This window comes from Alosa sapidissima, chromosome 4 (genome assembly GCF_018492685.1).
Source record: "Alosa sapidissima isolate fAloSap1 chromosome 4, fAloSap1.pri, whole genome shotgun sequence".
In the NCBI taxonomy this organism is placed as follows: Eukaryota; Metazoa; Chordata; class Actinopteri; order Clupeiformes; family Clupeidae; genus Alosa; species Alosa sapidissima.
This window is the reverse complement of record NC_055960.1, coordinates 12768250-12787658: the sequence shown is the minus strand read 5'-3', so window position 1 is coordinate 12787658 and position 19409 is coordinate 12768250. Positions and strand designations below refer to the sequence as shown.

At 43.1% G+C, this 19409-nt stretch overlaps 12 non-coding genes and 1 pseudogene across 12 annotated transcripts; all 13 read left to right on the top strand.

Annotated features, from left to right (window-relative positions):
• The first annotated feature begins 19 nt into the window (after positions 1-19).
• On the top strand, positions 20-102 carry trnal-uaa. Its single transcript has one exon. It is a non-coding gene; the product is annotated as a tRNA-Leu (tRNA).
• A 441-nt stretch (positions 103-543) lies between these two features.
• trnal-uaa lies at positions 544-626 on the top strand. The gene has a single exon. It is a non-coding gene; the product is annotated as a tRNA-Leu (tRNA).
• A 957-nt stretch (positions 627-1583) lies between these two features.
• On the top strand, positions 1584-1666 carry trnal-uaa. Its single transcript has one exon. It is a non-coding gene; the product is annotated as a tRNA-Leu (tRNA).
• Positions 1667-1857: 191 nt separating this feature from the next.
• trnal-uaa lies at positions 1858-1940 on the top strand. Its single transcript has one exon. It is a non-coding gene; the product is annotated as a tRNA-Leu (tRNA).
• A 1481-nt stretch (positions 1941-3421) lies between these two features.
• Positions 3422-3504, top strand: trnal-uaa. Its single transcript has one exon. It is a non-coding gene; the product is annotated as a tRNA-Leu (tRNA).
• Positions 3505-3695: 191 nt separating this feature from the next.
• Positions 3696-3778, top strand: trnal-uaa. The gene has a single exon. It is a non-coding gene; the product is annotated as a tRNA-Leu (tRNA).
• A 441-nt stretch (positions 3779-4219) lies between these two features.
• trnal-uaa lies at positions 4220-4302 on the top strand. Its single transcript has one exon. It is a non-coding gene; the product is annotated as a tRNA-Leu (tRNA).
• A 1491-nt stretch (positions 4303-5793) lies between these two features.
• trnal-uaa lies at positions 5794-5876 on the top strand. The gene has a single exon. It is a non-coding gene; the product is annotated as a tRNA-Leu (tRNA).
• A 441-nt stretch (positions 5877-6317) lies between these two features.
• On the top strand, positions 6318-6400 carry trnal-uaa. The gene has a single exon. It is a non-coding gene; the product is annotated as a tRNA-Leu (tRNA).
• A 133-nt stretch (positions 6401-6533) lies between these two features.
• trnal-uaa lies at positions 6534-6616 on the top strand. The gene has a single exon. It is a non-coding gene; the product is annotated as a tRNA-Leu (tRNA).
• Positions 6617-7057: 441 nt separating this feature from the next.
• On the top strand, positions 7058-7140 carry trnal-uaa. Its single transcript has one exon. It is a non-coding gene; the product is annotated as a tRNA-Leu (tRNA).
• A 452-nt stretch (positions 7141-7592) lies between these two features.
• trnal-uaa lies at positions 7593-7675 on the top strand. Its single transcript has one exon. It is a non-coding gene; the product is annotated as a tRNA-Leu (tRNA).
• A 7498-nt stretch (positions 7676-15173) lies between these two features.
• On the top strand, positions 15174-17570 carry LOC121706982 (annotated as a pseudogene).
• Positions 17571-19409: the final 1839 nt, after the last annotated feature.

Here is a 19409-nt window from a genome sequence, read left to right as displayed (position 1 = left end):
TGACTTTTCAAGTTTGAGCACCAGGATGGCCGAGTGGTTAAAGCGTTGGACTTAAGATCCAATGGATGTACGTCCTCGTGGGTTCGAACCCCACTCCTGGTAACTATCTTATTGGTGCAGAGGCTGGGACAACCCTGAGTATTGAATTGCAACTAACACACCATTACTTTCATGTTCTTCATGCCATACATCTGTGGCTCTGGTTCATTGTGGCCAATGTCATAGGTCCTCCTTCAAAGCACAACATGTGCTGCCTCAGCCCAAACCACAAGCAGAATTATAATTTTTTGTACACACACAAAAATTCCAATGCAGTCCTGCAAGATACAAAAACAACAACACAGAAGCTGCTTAACCGCACGTGCCGCATGTTGTACCCGGGATCCATAAAGGCCCTCTTGATAGAATGACATCTCCATCAAGAGAGACATACTCAGATATATAAGTCAAATGTCCTCTTTTGTACAAACGATTTCTTTGACTTAAAATGGTTGCTATAGGTACATGACAATGATGTCATCACTTGATTTTTCAGCTTTGAGCACCAGGATGGCCGAGTGGTTAAGGCGTTGGACTTAAGATCCAATGGACGTATGTCCTCGTGGGTTCGAACCCCACTCCTGGTAACTATCTTAATGCTGAAGAGTGACACTGCCGTGATGAGCCTGACGAATTAAATGCAACTGCTTCTCTGTGGATTATAATTACTCATAAATGGAAATATTAAAACTAAAGGCGGCATTAAACACTAGTGGAAAAACCTCTACATCAAGAGGGATTAACTCACATATAACAGTCATCAAATGTCCTTTTTGTACAAATGGTTCTTTAGGCTACAACATTTCCCCCAAAAAAGTCAAATTTAAGGCCAAGAAATGAATAACTAATTTCTCTAAAATGGAAATTAATTATAACAAAATGTAAAGGTCAATTACAAAAAATATCTCAAGCCAAAATCTATTAGGAATAAAAAGTCTTATGAGCTAAGGGTTTACAAGTGACAATAAAAAACATGGTTCAAAATGGTTTATACATAACATGATAATCACTTGTGTTTATAGGTGCAAGCACCAGTGGTTAAGGCGTTGGACTTAAAATCCAATGGACGTATGTCCTCGTGGGTTCGAACCCCACTCCTGGTAACTATCTTAATGGTGCAGAGGCTGGGACAACCCTGATTATTGAATTGCAACTAACACACCATTACTTTCATGTTCTTCATGCCATACATCTGTGGCTCTGGTTCATTGTGGCCAATGTTATAGGTCCTCCTTCAAAGCACAACATGTGCTGCCTCAGCCCAAACCACAAGCAGAATTATAATTTTTTGTACACACACAAAAATTCCAATGCAGTCCTGTAAGATACAAAAACAACAACACAGAAGCTGCTTAACCGCACGTGCCGCATGTTGTACCCGGGATCCATAAAGGCCCTCTTGATAGAATGACATCTCCATCAAGAGAGACATACTCAGATATATAAGTCAAATGTCCTCTTTTGTACAAACGATTTCTTTGACTTAAAATGGTTGCTATAGGTACATGACAATGATGTCATCACTTGATTTTTCAAGTTTGAGCACCAGGATGGCCGAGTGGTTAAGAAGTTGGACTTAAGATCCAATGGGAGTATGTCCTCGTGGGTTCGAACCCCACTCCTGGTAACTATCTTAATGGTGCAGAGGCTGGGACAACCCTGATTATTGAATTGCAACTAACACACCATTACTTTCATGTTCTTCATGCCATACATCTGTGGCTCTGGTTCATTGTGGCCAATGTTATAGGTCCTCCTTCAAAGCACAACATGTGTTACATGACAATGATGTCATCACTTGACTTTTCAAGTTTGAGCACCAGGATGGCCGAGTGGTTAAGGCGTTGGACTTAAGATCCAATGGACGTATGTCCTCGTGGGTTCGAACCCCACTCCTGGTAACTATCTTATTGGTGCAGAGGCTGGGACAACCCTGAGTATTGAATTGCAACTAACACACCATTACTTTCATGTTCTTCATGCCATACATCTGTGGCTCTGGTTCATTGTGGCCAATGTCATAGGTCCTCCTTCAAAGCACAACATGTGCTGCCTCAGCCCAAACCACAAGCACAATTATAATTTTTTGTACACACACAAAAATTCCAATGCAGTCCTGCAAGATACAAAAACAACAACACAGAAGCTGCTTAACCGCACGTGCCGCATGTTGTACCCGGGATCCATAAAGGCCCTCTTGATAGAATGACATCTCCATCAAGAGAGACATACTCAGATATATAAGTCAAATGTCCTCTTTTGTACAAACGATTTCTTTGACTTAAAATGGTTGCTATAGGTACATGACAATGATGTCATCACTTGATTTTTCAAATTTCAGCACCAGGATGGCTGAGTGGTTAAGGCGTTGGACTTTTGATCCAATGGAAGTATGTCCTCGTGGGTTCGAACCCCACTCCTTGTAAATATCTTAATGCTGAAGAGTGACACTGCCGTGATGATCTTGACGAATTAAATGCAACTGCTTCTCTGTGGATTATAATTACTCATAAATGGAAATATTAAAACTAAAGGCGGCATTAAACACTAATGGAAAAACCTCTACATCAAGAGGGATTAACTCATATATAACAGTCATCAAATGTCCTTTTTGTACAAATGGTTCTTTAGGCTACAATATTTCCCCAAAAAAAGTCAAATTTAAGGCCAAGAAATGAATAACTAATTTCTCTAAAATGGAAATTAATTATAACAAAATGTAAAGGTCAATTACAAAAAATATCTCAAGCCAAAATCTATTAGGAATAAAAAGTCTTATGAGCTAAGGGTTTACAAGTGACAATAAAAAACATGGTTCAAAATGGTTTATACATAACATGATAATCACTTGTGTTTATAGGTGCAAGCACCAGTGGTTAAGGCGTTGGACTTAAAATCCAATGGACGTATGTCCTCGTGGGTTCGAACCCCACTCCTGGTAACTATCTTAATGGTGCAGAGGCTGGGACAACCCTGATTATTGAATTGCAACTAACACACCATTACTTTCATGTTCTTCATGCCATACATCTGTGGCTCTGGTTCATTGTGGCCAATGTTATAGGTCCTCCTTCAAAGCACAACATGTGCTGCCTCAGCCCAAACCACAAGCAGAATTATAATTTTTTGTACACACACAAAAATTCCAATGCAGTCCTGTAAGATACAAAAACAACAACACAGAAGCTGCTTAACCGCACGTGCCGCATGTTGTACCCGGGATCCATAAAGGCCCTCTTGATAGAATGACATCTCCATCAAGAGAGACATACTCAGATATATAAGTCAAATGTCCTCTTTTGTACAAACGATTTCTTTGACTTAAAATGGTTGCTATAGGTACATGACAATGATGTCATCACTTGATTTTTCAAGTTTGAGCACCAGGATGGCCGAGTGGTTAAGACGTTGGACTTAAGATCCAATGGACGTATGTCCTCGTGGGTTCGAACCCCACTCCTGGTAACTATCTTAATGGTGCAGAGGCTGGGACAACCCTGATTATTGAATTGCAACTAACACACCATTACTTTCATGTTCTTCATGCCATACATCTGTGGCTCTGGTTCATTGTGGCCAATGTTATAGGTCCTCCTTCAAAGCACAACATGTGTTACATGACAATGATGTCATCACTTGACTTTTCAAGTTTGAGCACCAGGATGGCCGAGTGGTTAAGGCGTTGGACTTAAGATCCAATGGATGTACGTCCTCGTGGGTTCGAACCCCACTCCTGGTAACTATCTTATTGGTGCAGAGGCTGGGACAACCCTGAGTATTGAATTGCAACTAACACACCATTACTTTCATGTTCTTCATGCCATACATCTGTGGCTCTGGTTCATTGTGGCCAATGTCATAGGTCCTCCTTCAAAGCACAACATGTGCTGCCTCAGCCCAAACCACAAGCAGAATTATAATTTTTTGTACACACACAAAAATTCCAATGCAGTCCTGCAAGATACAAAAACAACAACACAGAAGCTGCTTAACCGCACGTGCCGCATGTTGTACCCGGGATCCATAAAGGCCCTCTTGATAGAATGACATCTCCATCAAGAGAGACATACTCAGATATATAAGTCAAATGTCCTCTTTTGTACAAACGATTTCTTTGACTTAAAATGGTTGCTATAGGTACATGACAATGATGTCATCACTTGATTTTTCAGCTTTGAGCACCAGGATGGCCGAGTGGTTAAGGCGTTGGACTTAAGATCCAATGGACGTATGTCCTCGTGGGTTCGAACCCCACTCCTGGTAACTATCTTAATGCTGAAGAGTGACACTGCCGTGATGAGCCTGACGAATTAAATGCAACTGCTTCTCTGTGGATTATAATTACTCATAAATGGAAATATTAAAACTAAAGGCGGCATTAAACACTAGTGGAAAAACCTCTACATCAAGAGGGATTAACTCACATATAACAGTCATCAAATGTCCTTTTTGTACAAATGGTTCTTTAGGCTACAACATTTCCCCCAAAAAAGTCAAATTTAAGGCCAAGAAATGAATAACTAATTTCTCTAAAATGGAAATTAATTATAACAAAATGTAAAGGTCAATTACAAAAAATATCTCAAGCCAAAATCTATTAGGAATAAAAAGTCTTATGAGCTAAGGGTTTACAAGTGACAATAAAAAACATGGTTCAAAATGGTTTATACATAACATGATAATCACTTGTGTTTATAGGTGCAAGCACCAGTGGTTAAGGCGTTGGACTTAAAATCCAATGGACGTATGTCCTCGTGGGTTCGAACCCCACTCCTGGTAACTATCTTAATGGTGCAGAGGCTGGGACAACCCTGATTATTGAATTGCAACTAACACACCATTACTTTCATGTTCTTCATGCCATACATCTGTGGCTCTGGTTCATTGTGGCCAATGTTATAGGTCCTCCTTCAAAGCACAACATGTGCTGCCTCAGCCCAAACCACAAGCAGAATTATAATTTTTTGTACACACACAAAAATTCCAATGCAGTCCTGTAAGATACAAAAACAACAACACAGAAGCTGCTTAACCGCACGTGCCGCATGTTGTACCCGGGATCCATAAAGGCCCTCTTGATAGAATGACATCTCCATCAAGAGAGACATACTCAGATATATAAGTCAAATGTCCTCTTTTGTACAAACGATTTCTTTGACTTAAAATGGTTGCTATAGGTACATGACAATGATGTCATCACTTGATTTTTCAAGTTTCAGCACCAGGATGGCTGAGTGGTTAAGGCGTTGGACTTTTGATCCAATGGAAGTATGTCCTCGTGGGTTCGAACCCCACTCCTTGTAAATATCTTAATGCTGAAGAGTGACACTGCCGTGATGATCTTGACGAATTAAATGCAACTGCTTCTCTGTGGATTATAATTACTCATAAATGGAAATATTAAAACTAAAGGCGGCATTAAACACTAAAGGAAAAACCTCTACATCAAGAGGGATTAACTCATATATAACAGTCATCAAATGTCCTTTTTGTACAAATGGTTCTTTAGGCTACAATATTTCCCCAAAAAAAGTCAAATTTAAGGCCAAGAAATGAATAACTAATTTCTCTAAAATGGAAATTAATTATAACAAAATGTAAAGGTCAATTACAAAAAATATCTCAAGCCAAAATCTATTAGGAATAAAAAGTCTTATGAGCTAAGGGTTTACAAGTGACAATAAAAAACATGGTTCAAAATGGTTTATACATAACATGATAATGATCTCATCACTTGTGTTTACAGGTGCAAGCACCAGGATGGCCGAGTGGTTAAGGCGTTGGACTTAAGATCCAATGGACGTATGTCCTCGTGGGTTTGAACCCCACTCCTGGTAACTATCTTAATGGTGCAGAGGCTGGGACAACCCTGATTATTGAATTGCAACTAACACACCATTACTTTCATGTTCTTCATGCCATACATCTGTGGCTCTGGTTCATTGTGGCCAATGTCATAGGTCCTCCTTCAAAGCACAACATGTGCTGCCTCAGCCCAAACCACAAGCAGAATTATAATTTTTTGTACACACACAAAAATTCCAATGCAGTCCTGCAAGATACAAAAACAACAACACAGAAGCTGCTTAACCGCATGTGCCGCATGTTGTACCCGGGATCCATAAAGGCCCTCTTGATAGAATGACATCTCCATAGAGAGAGACATACTCAGATATATAAGTCAAATGTCCTCTTTTGTACAAACGATTTCTTTGACTTAAAATGGTTGCTATAGGTACATTACAATGATGTCATCACTTGATTTTTCCAGTTTGAGCACCAGGATGGCCGAGTGGTTAAGGCGTTGGACTTAAGATCCATTGGACGTATGTCCTTGTGGGTTCGAACCCCACTCCTGGTAACTATCTTAATGCTGAAGAGTGACACTGCCGTGATGAGCCTGACGAATTAAATGCAACTGCTTCTCTGTGTATTAAAATGGTTGCCATAGGTACATGACAACGATGTCATCACTTGATTTTTCAAGTTTGAGCACCAGGATGGCCGAGTGGTTAAGGCGTTGGACTTAAGATCCAATGGACGTATGTACTCGTGGGTTTGAACCCCACTCCTGGTAACTATCTTAATGGTGCAGAGGCTGGGACAACCCTGATTATTGAATTGCAACTAACACACCATTACTTTCATGTTCTTCATGCCATACATCTGTGGCTCTGGTTCATTGTGGCCAATGTCATAGGTCCTCCTTCAAAGCACAACATGTGCTGCCTCAGCCCAAACCACAAGCAGAATTATAATTTTTTGTACACACACAAAAATTCCAATGCAGTCCTGCAAGATACAAAAACAACAACACAGAAGCTGCTTAACCGCACGTGCCGCATGTTGTACCCGGGATCCATAAAGGCCCTCTTGATAGAATGACATCTCCATCAAGAGAGACATACTCAGATATATAAGTCAAATGTCCTCTTTTGTACAAACGATTTCTTTGACTTAAAATGGTTGCTATAGGTACATTACAATGATGTCATCACTTGATTTTTCCAGTTTAAGCACCAGGATGGCCGAGTGGTTAAGGCGTTGGACTTAAGATCCATTGGACGTATGTCCTTGTGGGTTCGAACCCCACTCCTGGTAACTATCTTAATGCTGAAGAGTGACACTGCCGTGGTGAGCCTGACGAATTAAATGCAAATGCTTCTCTGTGGATTATAATTACTCATAAATGGAAATATTAAAACTAAAGGCGGCATTAAACACTAGTGGAAAAACCTCTACATCAAGAGGGATTAACTCACATATAACAGTCATCAAATGTCCTTTTTTGTACAAATGGTTCTTTAGGCTACAACATTTCCCCAAAAAAAGTCAAATTTAAGGCCAAGAAATTAATAACTAATTTCTCTAAAATGGAAATTAATTATAACAAAATGTAAAGGTCAATTACAAAAAATATCTCAAGCCAAAATCTATTAGGAATAAAAAGTCTTATGAGCTAAGGGTTTACAAGTGACAATAAAAAACATGGTTCAAAATGGTTTATACATAACATGATAATGATCTCATCACTTCCATTTACAGGCGCAAGCACCAGGATGGCCGAGTGGTTAAGGCGTTGGACTTAAGATCCAATGGACGTATGTCCTCGTGGGTTCGAACCCCACTCCTGCTAACTATCTTAATGCTGAAGAGTGACACTGCCGTGATGAGCCTGACGAATTAAATGCAACTGCTTCTCTGTGGATTATAATTACTCATAAATGGAAATATTAAAACTAAAGGCGGCATTAAACACTAGTGGAAAAACCTCTACATCAAGAGGGATTAACTCGCATATATCAGTCATCAAATGTCCTTTTTGTACAAATGGTTCTTTAGGCTACAACATTTCCCCCAAAAAATTCAAATTTAAGGCCAAGAAATGAATAACTAATTTCTCTAAAATGGAAATTAATTCTAACAAAATGTAAAGGTCAATTACAAAAAATATCTCAAGCCAAAATCTATTAGGAATAAAACCTCTTATGCGCTAAGGGTTTACAAGTGACAATTAAAAACATGGTCAAAATGGTTTATACATAACATGATAATGATCTCATCACTTGTGTTTACAGGTACAAGCACCACGATGGCCGAGTGGGTAAGGCGTTGGACTTAGGATCCAATGGACGTATGTCCTCGTGTGTTAGAACCCCACTCCTGGTAAACATCTTAATGGTAGAGTGGTTTGCACGACCTTGATCATGGAATTGCAACTAACAGACCATGGGCTCTATCTTGCACTTTAGCGCAATTGACTTTGCGCAATTCGCTTTGTGGGCGGATCTTGGGCGCTGTTTCTATTTTACCGGCGGGATATTGACTGTTGCACCCGACGCAAATCTAAAATCGGGTGGTCTGTAGTAGCTACATTATTCATGGGTGTGGTTTGGGCGTAACGTGCAATAAACCAATCAGAGCGTCATCTCACATTCCCTTTAACAACAGGCATGCTTGTTCCATAGCGGATTGCCATTATGATGGCGGATTTTCCAGGCGCAGCCAGTGGGGTATACTACGAAGCATGTTAGACATATCTAGGCTATGTAGACATATCGAGGCTTGACAAAGCCTTGACTCAGGGGTATAGGTTAAGTGATACTACGATAGCAGTTATGTGATATATTTGTCAAACTAGGCTTTCAGTTCAGATCTGTGCACGTTCTCGGTGTTGGGATGACGTTGGCCAATCGTGAAACGTGGAGACGCACAACACCGCCTCTATTTAAAAACAATTACTTCCGCATTCATGAGCGATAGCTTAATCTACACTGCGGCCTTTTTTTGTGTCTAACCTATAACATCAAATAAATCAATTGTCATCAGTTGTTGTATGGTACAGTATGCACGTCCATAGTGGGATATTTGCACGCACAGCACTATTAAAGCGCATTCGAGATCCAAAATGTTAGTAGAGGCGGAGCTCCACCTGTAAGATATATGACAGAATCCTACACATGAGATAACGTTGTTTTTAAGACAATTGATTGGTCAGTGTGCGGTAGATTACTAGCCTAGAAATCTAGACGCACCCTAGCGGCGGCAAATTAATTTGCTCAGCCTGTACGTCTAGTATCGAACCATAGGGATTTCTATTGGCTTAGCACCGTGGATGTTCTCCAATCACAGCGCTCTATTTTGTTAGAGAGTCTTAAGGCGGGCTTAACAGGATAACGACAGTCCTGCGACTGTGAACAACAAGGAAGGTGGCTATGGCGAACGAAGAGCGGTTGTTTGAATCGGCGTTGGCGTCAACTTTGGAGGAGTTGGACTTGTGCTTTTCTTTGAAAGTTGAGCAACACAATGCACTTAAGTCATTACTTTCGAAGAAGGATGTATTTGCCGTTTTACCGACCGGATACGGATATGGTCGTAGCGCTGGCCTATTGCATGCCTAGGCAGTTTGAAAGACAATTCTCTGCCCGCCCCTTGGATTAAGCGAGGTGAATGGTTCAATGCCAGACTATACATCTCAATAATATAGGATGGCCCCGCCAGGCTAGTAGATTACACGATTTGAGCTATAACTTAGCACATAACCTCCTCCCGACCAGGTTTGGTTGACAGCATAAGATACCATGGTGATATAGCGACACTAAAACAGATCCACTTTCGTGTCACAGCATAGCCTGGCTTTGAGCGCAACATACCTCGCCAACCCACTAATCGAGATTCTTAGTACAACCCACAGGAACGGTTCACAGAGCTATAGTCAGTTGGTTGACTGGCTATTGATTTTTTCTCTTGACAAAATGTAATACAGAAATTTCACTTTCCGATGTTTTGGGATCACTCTCACTGAATCACAAGGTTATGAATGCATGGTGATATTTTTGCAATGTAATCTAACATTACCTCACTATAGACAATTCATATCTTCTGTCAGATAAGCTCTCCTCTCCCGTGCTGCTGCTGGGGCATTTGGGTTAAATGGCATAGGCATGTAGTTCAATATCACGTCTCATTACGTCCTCTAATATTCCCTAATTTATGTCATCAACACATCCGTGATTCGTGGAAATGTGTTCGCTAGATTTATACCTGTTTTTTCACATCGGACACCACACTGATTTCCCTCGTGTAGCAATATTTGTCCTTGTAATTATGTATGATTTGGAGAAATGGGAACTGCGTCGTATAGATGAGAGGAGCAAAGTGCATTACGCAACACAGGCGCCCAAGCAAGCGCTCCTGCAGGTGTAAGCTACGGCTGTACCTTACCAACAGGCAACTCAACAAGACTAAATTTCCAACTCTGCACAGTATCCCATTAACTGCATTTGTAAACACGTTATCATCAACTTAATGCACACACAACTTTTGTTTGAGCAGGAGAGAGAATAACAATGAATGGACGCAGCAACTACAGAAATTGTAGCCAAGGCTACTTGCTGCTTTCTTTTACTGTCTATGGTTGCTGGTTAACAGCACATAATAAGTTTATTTAAGCGAATTCACAAACTGAAGACTTCAAGGCCATCATGGATATAAAACGTTTTTTGAAAACAACGAAAGGATGGAGGGAACATAGCAAAGTTTGGAGTTATTTCAGATGGGCTACAACAAGGTAGGCAAAATTGTGGTGCTTGTCAAAACCTTAGCGGAGCTGGAATAATGCTTATGCTAATGATTGATGTTAAAGCGCACACGATGTTTAAAGCCATACACAACTGTAAATTGGAACAAAACTAAAGGTAACTTTAGCCTTTATAGGGCTGTATAAAGTTGTCCAAATTAATAGGTCGTAATAAGGCGTTGTTGTTGTAAAGATATTGCATGTAGATGTACTATATAGGCTACTAAATTTTTAGCTGACCAATGCACGAACAAAACCGGGAAACGGACAAATATTATCAAGGCTTTGAATGTTTCCAACTGTGCACAGGGTGTCTGTAGATCGGTGTGCATAGCATTCATTTCTGCAGGCCTGTGGCCATGCATGCGCCCTTAAAATAGCATCTGAATTTGCTCCACTGACTTTAGACCTGGGGCCTGTACTACGAAGGGAGCTTAACCAACCCAGATGTAACCCAGGGTTACTTTGTTAAACCGGGGTTGACAAAACCTGGTTATCTTAAGTGGTGTTAATCGGTACTACGACGCTGATTATGAAGTTGATTTGTTGAGCCGGGGTTAACCTAATTGGAGTTTGTGCGCGTTCACATAAAAGGGGCGGGTTGCAGCGCAAGTCACCACTTTCAATGATGACGCGATCACCTTATTTTACGGATGAGGAATGCACAATTATTATGACAAGTTATGAGGAATTAAAACCCACTCTACGACAAAAATCAAATACTTCGGCAGTGAACAAAGCAAGGCTGTTGGCAACGTATTGCAGATCGGGTAGCCTAAATGCCTAAAAGTAAAGTTTTATTCCCACATGTTCTTCAAATATGTGTTACGGAGGATTAGTAGCTTGCAGAATGTCTGAAATGAGTTGAAATAATTAAATAGCCTATTTTGAGTTCTTAGAAAGGCCTATAGATGCAACCCAATTCAGAAGTGGGCATATAGATTACAGTAATAAGGATAATTGAATGTGTAAGTAGCCCCCATTGACTGATTTATTGTATGCCTAATCCTGTGAACATTTCAGATGCAACACCATTGCCAAACGCACATGGCAGCAGGTGAAAATGAAAAACAAAAACATTATTCAGAATAGTAGGTTTATATAGTAGCTTGCATTAATATTTCTTAATTATAAAAACATGTAGGCCTAGCTTATAGCCTTCACTTGGCCTCTGTTTTACAGCTAACAAGAAAAAGGTGTCTTTGAACACTACTGTAGGAGGAAAGGCACCAGAGTGTTTTACAGTAGCAGAGGAGTTGGCCATCGCAAATAATAGTGGAAGGCCGATTATAGAGGGGGTTGAGGGAGGCATTCGGTCGGATTCTGGTGCTGTGGAAATGTGTAGCCTTTTTGTGCAGGGTACAGTAATATGACATTCAATTCAATACGTTTGTTAAAATGGTGATTTTAATTTATTAGGCCTACTGTAGGCTATATCCGATTTATTTTAGGTTATTCTTGCTCAGATGTTCAGCATACTGTAGGCATATGTCCGATTTATTTTCGGACATACAGTATTCTTGCTCAGATGTTCAGCATCACCGATGGAATACATGAATGTCCACGGCCCAGGAGGGTCAGGCCCCAGGAGGTTCCTGGTCTGTGGCGGAATTGTTTTCTGAAACTGCAAAATATCAACAGGGACCGTTTGCGCTGGAACACGTCCCCTCTTTTTCGCTGAAACGCCCCCGTGGGCGCACATGTACCTGTGGAGGGAAAATTCCAATATGCGCTGACTGCAAAATAGGAAAGACAAAAGCGCGAGTATACAAAGTCAATTGCGCAGGTGTGCAAGATAGAGCCCCATTACTCACATGTCCTGCATGGTCAGGGGCGTAGCCAGTGTGGGGGTTATGGGTGTTATTACATACACACTTTTGCCCCCCCCACACACACACACTTCTTGTCTGATTAAAACGAAAGTAAAATATGTAACACAAATAGGTCTGTTGATTTGATTGAACGGTCACCCAGCCAATCACATCACATTTAGTTACTGTAGCATCAGTGAAGAGGGAACCAGAGCTGCTCTGATCAAATTCAAAGTGTAGGCCTATGTCTTTCAAGGCTATGATACCTGTGCTGCTGCTTGGGTCTGCATTACTAAACATCTGCAGTCAGCAGATTTGAGGTAGAATTGAAATGATAATTGTTATTGTTACTGCATAATGCTAAATTAGTAAACCAAAATGCACAGTCTGACACAATTTTGTTCGTAATTCTAATCCTGCATAATATCCATGGAGAATGTTATGCTAGACAAAGTCAATCAACCATGTGAACCAGCTAACCAGAGGTTAGCCATACTATCGTAAAATAACTGAAGTTGAAGTGAAAGCAGTGAAAAATGTATTGAGCTCCATTGTGTTGATAATTCTTGTGATGTGTAGTTTGCCTCATTTTGTAGGTCTAAACTTTAGGGAATTTTTTGAGAGCAAATGAGCAAATAATACAGTGGCATATGCATTTAGGCTACCGAGGAGGTGTTTTATTTTCTTCTTTATTATTTAAATTTCTACAGTTATTAGTTTTTTCGGGCTGCCTTTAAATGTAAAATAACTGAAGTTGAAGTGAAAGCAATTCCCCCCCCACACAAAAAAATAAATAAAATAAAATAAAATAAAAAAATATATATATATAAAGTTAGAAATATTAAGAAATACTGCTAATTGTATGATGTTGGTGCTGTATGGATATGGTGCACTGTCAAGCTCAGTCTAAGCTTTCTCATAAAACCCTTTCACCAACTCTTATAAGATATAAGGCTAAATTAGCCTGGCTAATCCATAAACTCTAGCCTTTTTTGTTTGTGCCACATTGATAACACCATATTAATAATACTATGCATAATATTAAGTTGTTACAAGCAGTTATAAGTTTCATATAAAAGGGTTCTCTTTCAAACATTTGCTCGGTATCTCACTATGGGAGACGCACTCTGGCGTGACCGACCACGGAAGCACCAATTACACCACGTCTGTCGCAGACAGACCAATCACAGCTGTGATACGGAGGGCCACCCTCCATAGATATACTACAGTATCACCAGCTACTCGTCATTCTCGCACTCTTCCCCGTGAAGACTACTTTGCACCGAACTCTCTGCTCTTCGTCCGCAGACTCCATCAAGGATTGTCGCTAGTGATGGGTAAATGAAGCCTCGAGCGCTACTCGGCACATTTCCCTAATGTGCCGAGTAAGGTGCCGAAGCTTCGAAACATGGAAGACAAGGAAAACACAGCGACATCTGGTGGTTTGCATAAATTATAGCAGCCATCGACTAGTGAAAATAATGCCTACAACGTTCAACACAATGCCAAAGCTTCGAAATGTTCTCATTCATTACATTAAAAGTGTTGCAAGAAATTTGCATTTCTGTTTGTCTCAATTCAATACAATAAAATACGATTAGGCAACATAATCCCGTCACTCGTTATCACGTGAAGATTGGTGTTTCGGTGGAGGCGTGAAATCATGTGTTATCCCAGTCAATGATCCAATCGGTCTCCCATCCACTTAACGACCGCAGTAGACACTACTTAGCTTCTGAATCAGGACGAAGTATTATCAACCTCAACACGCTATGGACGAGAGTGAAAAGGAAACGACCAGGCGCCTAATTAAACCAAACCCTATATGGCCTGACATGTTTTGAGGATTCATGAATCAAACTTTCAATAAAAGGAAAATATTATGTCAGCCATTATTGTTAGAAATTACATAGATTACATAGAAATTATTAGCCTGTATTGCTTTTAAATGACATGATTGAAGTTGAGACAAGATTGCAACACAGACACGTTTTAATGTCATTGTTCTAAATTGCAAAGCTTTAGGCTATTTCTTCTTTATTTCTATGTGCATGATATTATGGATTATGGACATTTTCCGGAAAGAAAATAACGTAAATGCCCAAACAGAGAAAGCATCCTATATAAAACAGGGCTACCCTATAGAAACACCAATTTCGCCTGACTCTTTCAATACAACGCAACTCATTCCGACACTAGAGCGGGTGCCCTGGTTCGTGCAATTCAAAGCCTTTGAATTAGGCTCCGAAGCAGTCACGTGGGTGTGTGTCCCAAACAAAGCTTCAGACGTCACACTCACAAACCGAGGCCTCGTTTGTCATCAGTCACATGATTTTTATGGAAACGACACAAGCCTCGAACCGAGGCTTCATCTGGCATGCCCCTTTCTGCTCGACACAAGCTCCGAAGCCTCGCTTCATTGGGCACATCACTACTTGTCGCTGAATGCAGGGATTTCAACAGTTAAATCTGTTAATCTTATGCTAACGCGTCAAGGCGAGCTATCGCGTCAAGCGCTTACTCCACATCAAGCGAATTCTTTATCGCGTCAAGCGAACATCTTTCTGAAAGTTAACGCGTCAAGGCGAACTTTGATAATAAACATGTCGTGAGCTACGGCTAGCACTAGCTCTGCTACTAACCCTCCGGAGGCCCGCGCGGGTTCCCCAGCACCCCGCTCCTGCCCCTCCAATTGTGGATTTAAGATTTCCGGAAAGGACCCACACCCCATGTGCATCGCTTGCATGGGGGTGAAGCAAGCCCAGCAGTCCTTAGCCGACCCGGACGTCTGTTCCCACTGCAGGGGCATGCAGCAGCGGATCCTGGAGAGACGCCTTCGAGTAGCGTCTACGTCGAAGGATGACCCGTGCCTCTCGACTACCTTACCGAGCAAGTCGAGGCCCGACACCCCCGCCTTACAGGGCGGCTCCTGGGGCGACTTCATGGATGTTGACTCTCCCCTGCCCCCGTTGTTCGACAACCAGCTATTGGACGAAGGCCAGGGTGGTGAGGAGGAGGATGAAGACGATGAGACGCTCGTGCGTCTTCTCTGTGAGAACGAGGACGACGAGGAAGATGCCGTCCTCCCGCCGACTCAGGCTAGCAGGCCACACACACCTTTTCCCCAGCCCCTCTCGGAGCTCCGCTGGAGAGGAGAAAAGTGCGACCGGTGGCGCCAGATAACCTCTGGTCGCCACCAACATTTATTAAACACATTAAAATTTCGCCCTCGCCCAGGCCCTCAGCCTCTGCTGCGGGGAAATTCACACGAAGTGTTTCACCTCCCTCTGGCACACGCCCCGTGTTCACCAGAGGAGGGCGCTCCAACACAATGAATAAACCACATCGGCGTGCGTGTGGCGCCCCCCCCCCCGGGTACTCTCCACCGTATCGAAGGGCCTTCGGTTACAGTTAATAAAGAAACCACCTCCTTTCAACGGGGTTTTAGTTTCAGAGGCTCAGGGGGAATCAGCTCGGGTTCTGGAAGCCGAAATAGCTTCCCTTTTAGACAAGGGTTACTATATAAGCTATACAAAAAGTCCCGGCAGGAGAAATGGAGAAGGGTCATTACTCCCAGTACTTCCTGGTTCCGAAACGGGACGGGGGGCTTCGCATTTGCGTGTTCTGAACGGTCATTTAAGAAAATTCACCTTCAGAATGCTCACTCACAAAACACTGTTCAGCTCTATCCGGCCAGGGGACTGGTTCACTACGGTAGACCTGAAGGACGCATATTTCCACATAGGCGTGCTACCTGCACACCGGAAATATCTGAGGTTCGCATATCAGGGCACATTTTCGCCAAATGCATCGAGGCTGCTCTAGCTCCACTGAGACACTCGGGGCTCAGGATATCAGCATTTATAGACGACCTTATTTATTTACCTTCTATGCTGTTCAACCAGAGAGCAATCGGAGCGAGACACGGCTCGTCTCGTCTCCCACCTCAGAAATTTGGGCTTCAACATCAATCTCAGTTGTTTGACACCCTGCCAGAGCATAGAATATCTGGGGGTCCAGATAAATTCTATCTCCTATCGCGCTATACTGTCACAGAGACACGTCGAGTCATTTCGGCAATGTCTGTCTCAATTCCACACAAGAGGGCATGTCCCATTCAGAACCTGTCTTCGTTTAGCAGGCCTGATGGCTTCGACCCTGGCTCTCATTCCGTTGGGGCTATTGAGAATGAGAGACTTTCAGCGTTGGATATTAGCGCTACGTCTCTGCCCACGGAGGCATTTACGCCGCAAGGTGGCGGTCACTGCACAATGCCTCGCAGCCCTATGCTGGTGGCGGGACCCTGCGATCTTCCTCACGGGAGCCTCCCTAGGTATGGTTTCTCTGAGGAAGGTAATAATGACAGACGCGTCCCTGACAGGCTGGGGAGCGGTGTACGAAGGCAGAACAGTAAACGACATCTGGCCTCTGCACCTCCGCAGCCACCACATAAACGCCCTGGAACTATTATCAGTGATTTTGGCGTTAAAACACTTCCTCCCCTTCATCCACAACTGTCATGCTCTAATCAGGTCGGACAACACAACCGTGGTAGCTTACATCAACAGACAGGGTGGGACACGCTTCACAGGCTAGCGCGCGGACTTGTGTTGTGGTGCAGCACGCATCTCGCCTCGATACGCGCCACACACATTCCGGGAGTCCTAAACAGGGGAGCAGATCTCCTCTCCAGAGGGAATCCCCTCTACGGAGAGTGGAAGCTTCACACTCAGGTGGTCGAGATGATTTGGGAGAGGTTCGGCAAAACTGCCGTAGATCTCTTCGCCTCGCACGAAAACGCGCACTGCCCCCTCTACTTCTCTCTAACAGACACAGATGCTCCTTTGGGTGTGGATGCTCTGGCTCACCCGTGGCCAAACATGCTGCTTTACGCGTTTCCCCGGATGAGTCTCATCTCACCCACGCTCGCCAGGGTAAGAGAGCATGGCCTGTCACTGCTTCTCATAGCTCCCCTTTGGCCAGGGAGGATGTGGCTATCAGAGATAACGCAACTCCTCTACGGAGAGTCGTGGCAGCTTCCTCTGCGCTGGGACCTTCTCTCCCAAGCACGAGGTCAAATATTTCATCCCCAGCCCGACCGGCTAGCTCTTTGGGTCTGGCCCCTGAGCGGTTCAACTTGAATGCGGTTGGTCTCCCCGATAATGTGATCGCCACCATTCGCTCGAGCACCCTCCACACGCGCCCTATATGATAATAAATGGTGTGTGTTTGAAAAGTGGTGCGATGACAAACAAATCGTGCCCTTCCAATGCGATGTTGCTCATTTGCTGTGTTTTCTACAGTCATTGTTGGACAAGGGTAAGGCCTTCTCCAAGATTAAAGTCTACTTATCAGCCATCTCTGCCTGTCATGTGGGGTTCGACAAGACATCGGCGGGCAAACACCCTCTGGTGTGTCGCTTTATGAAGGGGGCACGCCGTTTACGCCCAGCGACAAAACGTCTTTTCCCGTCCTGGGACCTGTCCGAGGTCCTGGAGGCGCTCTCTCATCCGCCTTTTGAACCGATGGACGGAATCGAGTTGAAGCTTCTTACACTCAAGACTGTCCTCTTACTGGCGCTTGTCTCAGCTAAGCGAGTGAGTGAATTACGGGCCCTGTCAGTGCATCCCTCCTGCTTGCAATTTAGCCCTTCGTTCAAAAAAGTGGCTTTACAGCCAAACCCCGCTTTCGTCCCAAAGGTCGTTGAATCATCTTATAGGTGTAATTCTTTTGACCTGGACGCGTTTCACCCGCCCCCCTTCTCTTCAGAAGAGGAGGCGAGGCTCCATTGCCTGTGCCCAGTCCATGCCTTACGCATTTACGTGGACAGGACAAAGATACTTAGGAAAAGTAATCAGCTGTTCGTGTCATGGGCTACTTCACATCAGGGGCTCCCCATTTCATCCCAGCGTTTGTCTCACTGGATGGTGGAGGCTATTGGTTTGGCTTACGAGGCGAGGGGCGTGCCACTCCCGGTGCGCCTCAGAGCGCATTCTACAAGGGGTATTTCTACGTCCTGGGCGCTGTTCAGAGGAATATCAGCCTGTGATATTTGCGCCGCAGCTTGCTGGGAAAATCCCCATACGTTTATGAGATTTTAGACTGGATGTTACTGCGCCCTCACTGGCTCACGCAGTCCGCAGTGTTGGTGCCCGTTTGGTCTGACTTGGACACCAAACTCAAATAGTGTTCAATGTGTTATAAGTTGGCATGTCACATCTGTTGCGAACTCGAGCATGCAATCCGGGAGTTGGCTATATCTCCCATAGTGAGATACCGAGCGAATGTTTGAAAGAGAACGTTAGGTTATTTACATAACCCCGGTTCTCTGATAACAGAGTGAGGTATCTCACCACACTTCCCTTCTTGCATTCACGCACGGGGAAGAGCTTGCTATGCTACGCATGCTATGAATGACTGGTGATACTGTAGTATATATATGGAGGGTGGCACTCCGTATCACAGCTGTGATTGGTCTGTCTGTGACAGACGTGTAATTGGTGCTTCCGGGGTCAGTCACGCCAGAGGGCGTTTCCCATAGTGAGATACCTCACTCTGTTATCAGAGAACTTCGGGTCTAATAGCGGGTGAATTGTATGACCACCAGATGACGCCACTTCACTGCACCTCGGGCCTAATAGCTGCTGTAACGTTGTTTAAGAAATAAGCCTCGAGGAGCCGACGGTTACACTTGTTTTAGGGGCGTTGTTAGCCACGCTGTGCAAGCCGGGTAGGCTACAGTAGAAGAAAATAGGCTACAGTCGCGTGTGTTTGTGGTGATTTATTCCATGTATTAACAAAATAATAATGTAACATTAAAGAAATAGCCTACATAGAAAAACTAAATAATTACACCAAAAAAGTAAAGAAGCTTTATCATTGATATATAAGCTTACTGAAAATCAAATATAGGCCTAGCCTACAATTGTGTTCCACAGACAATATGTCCTACAGATAATAACAACAGTAAGAACACAGGC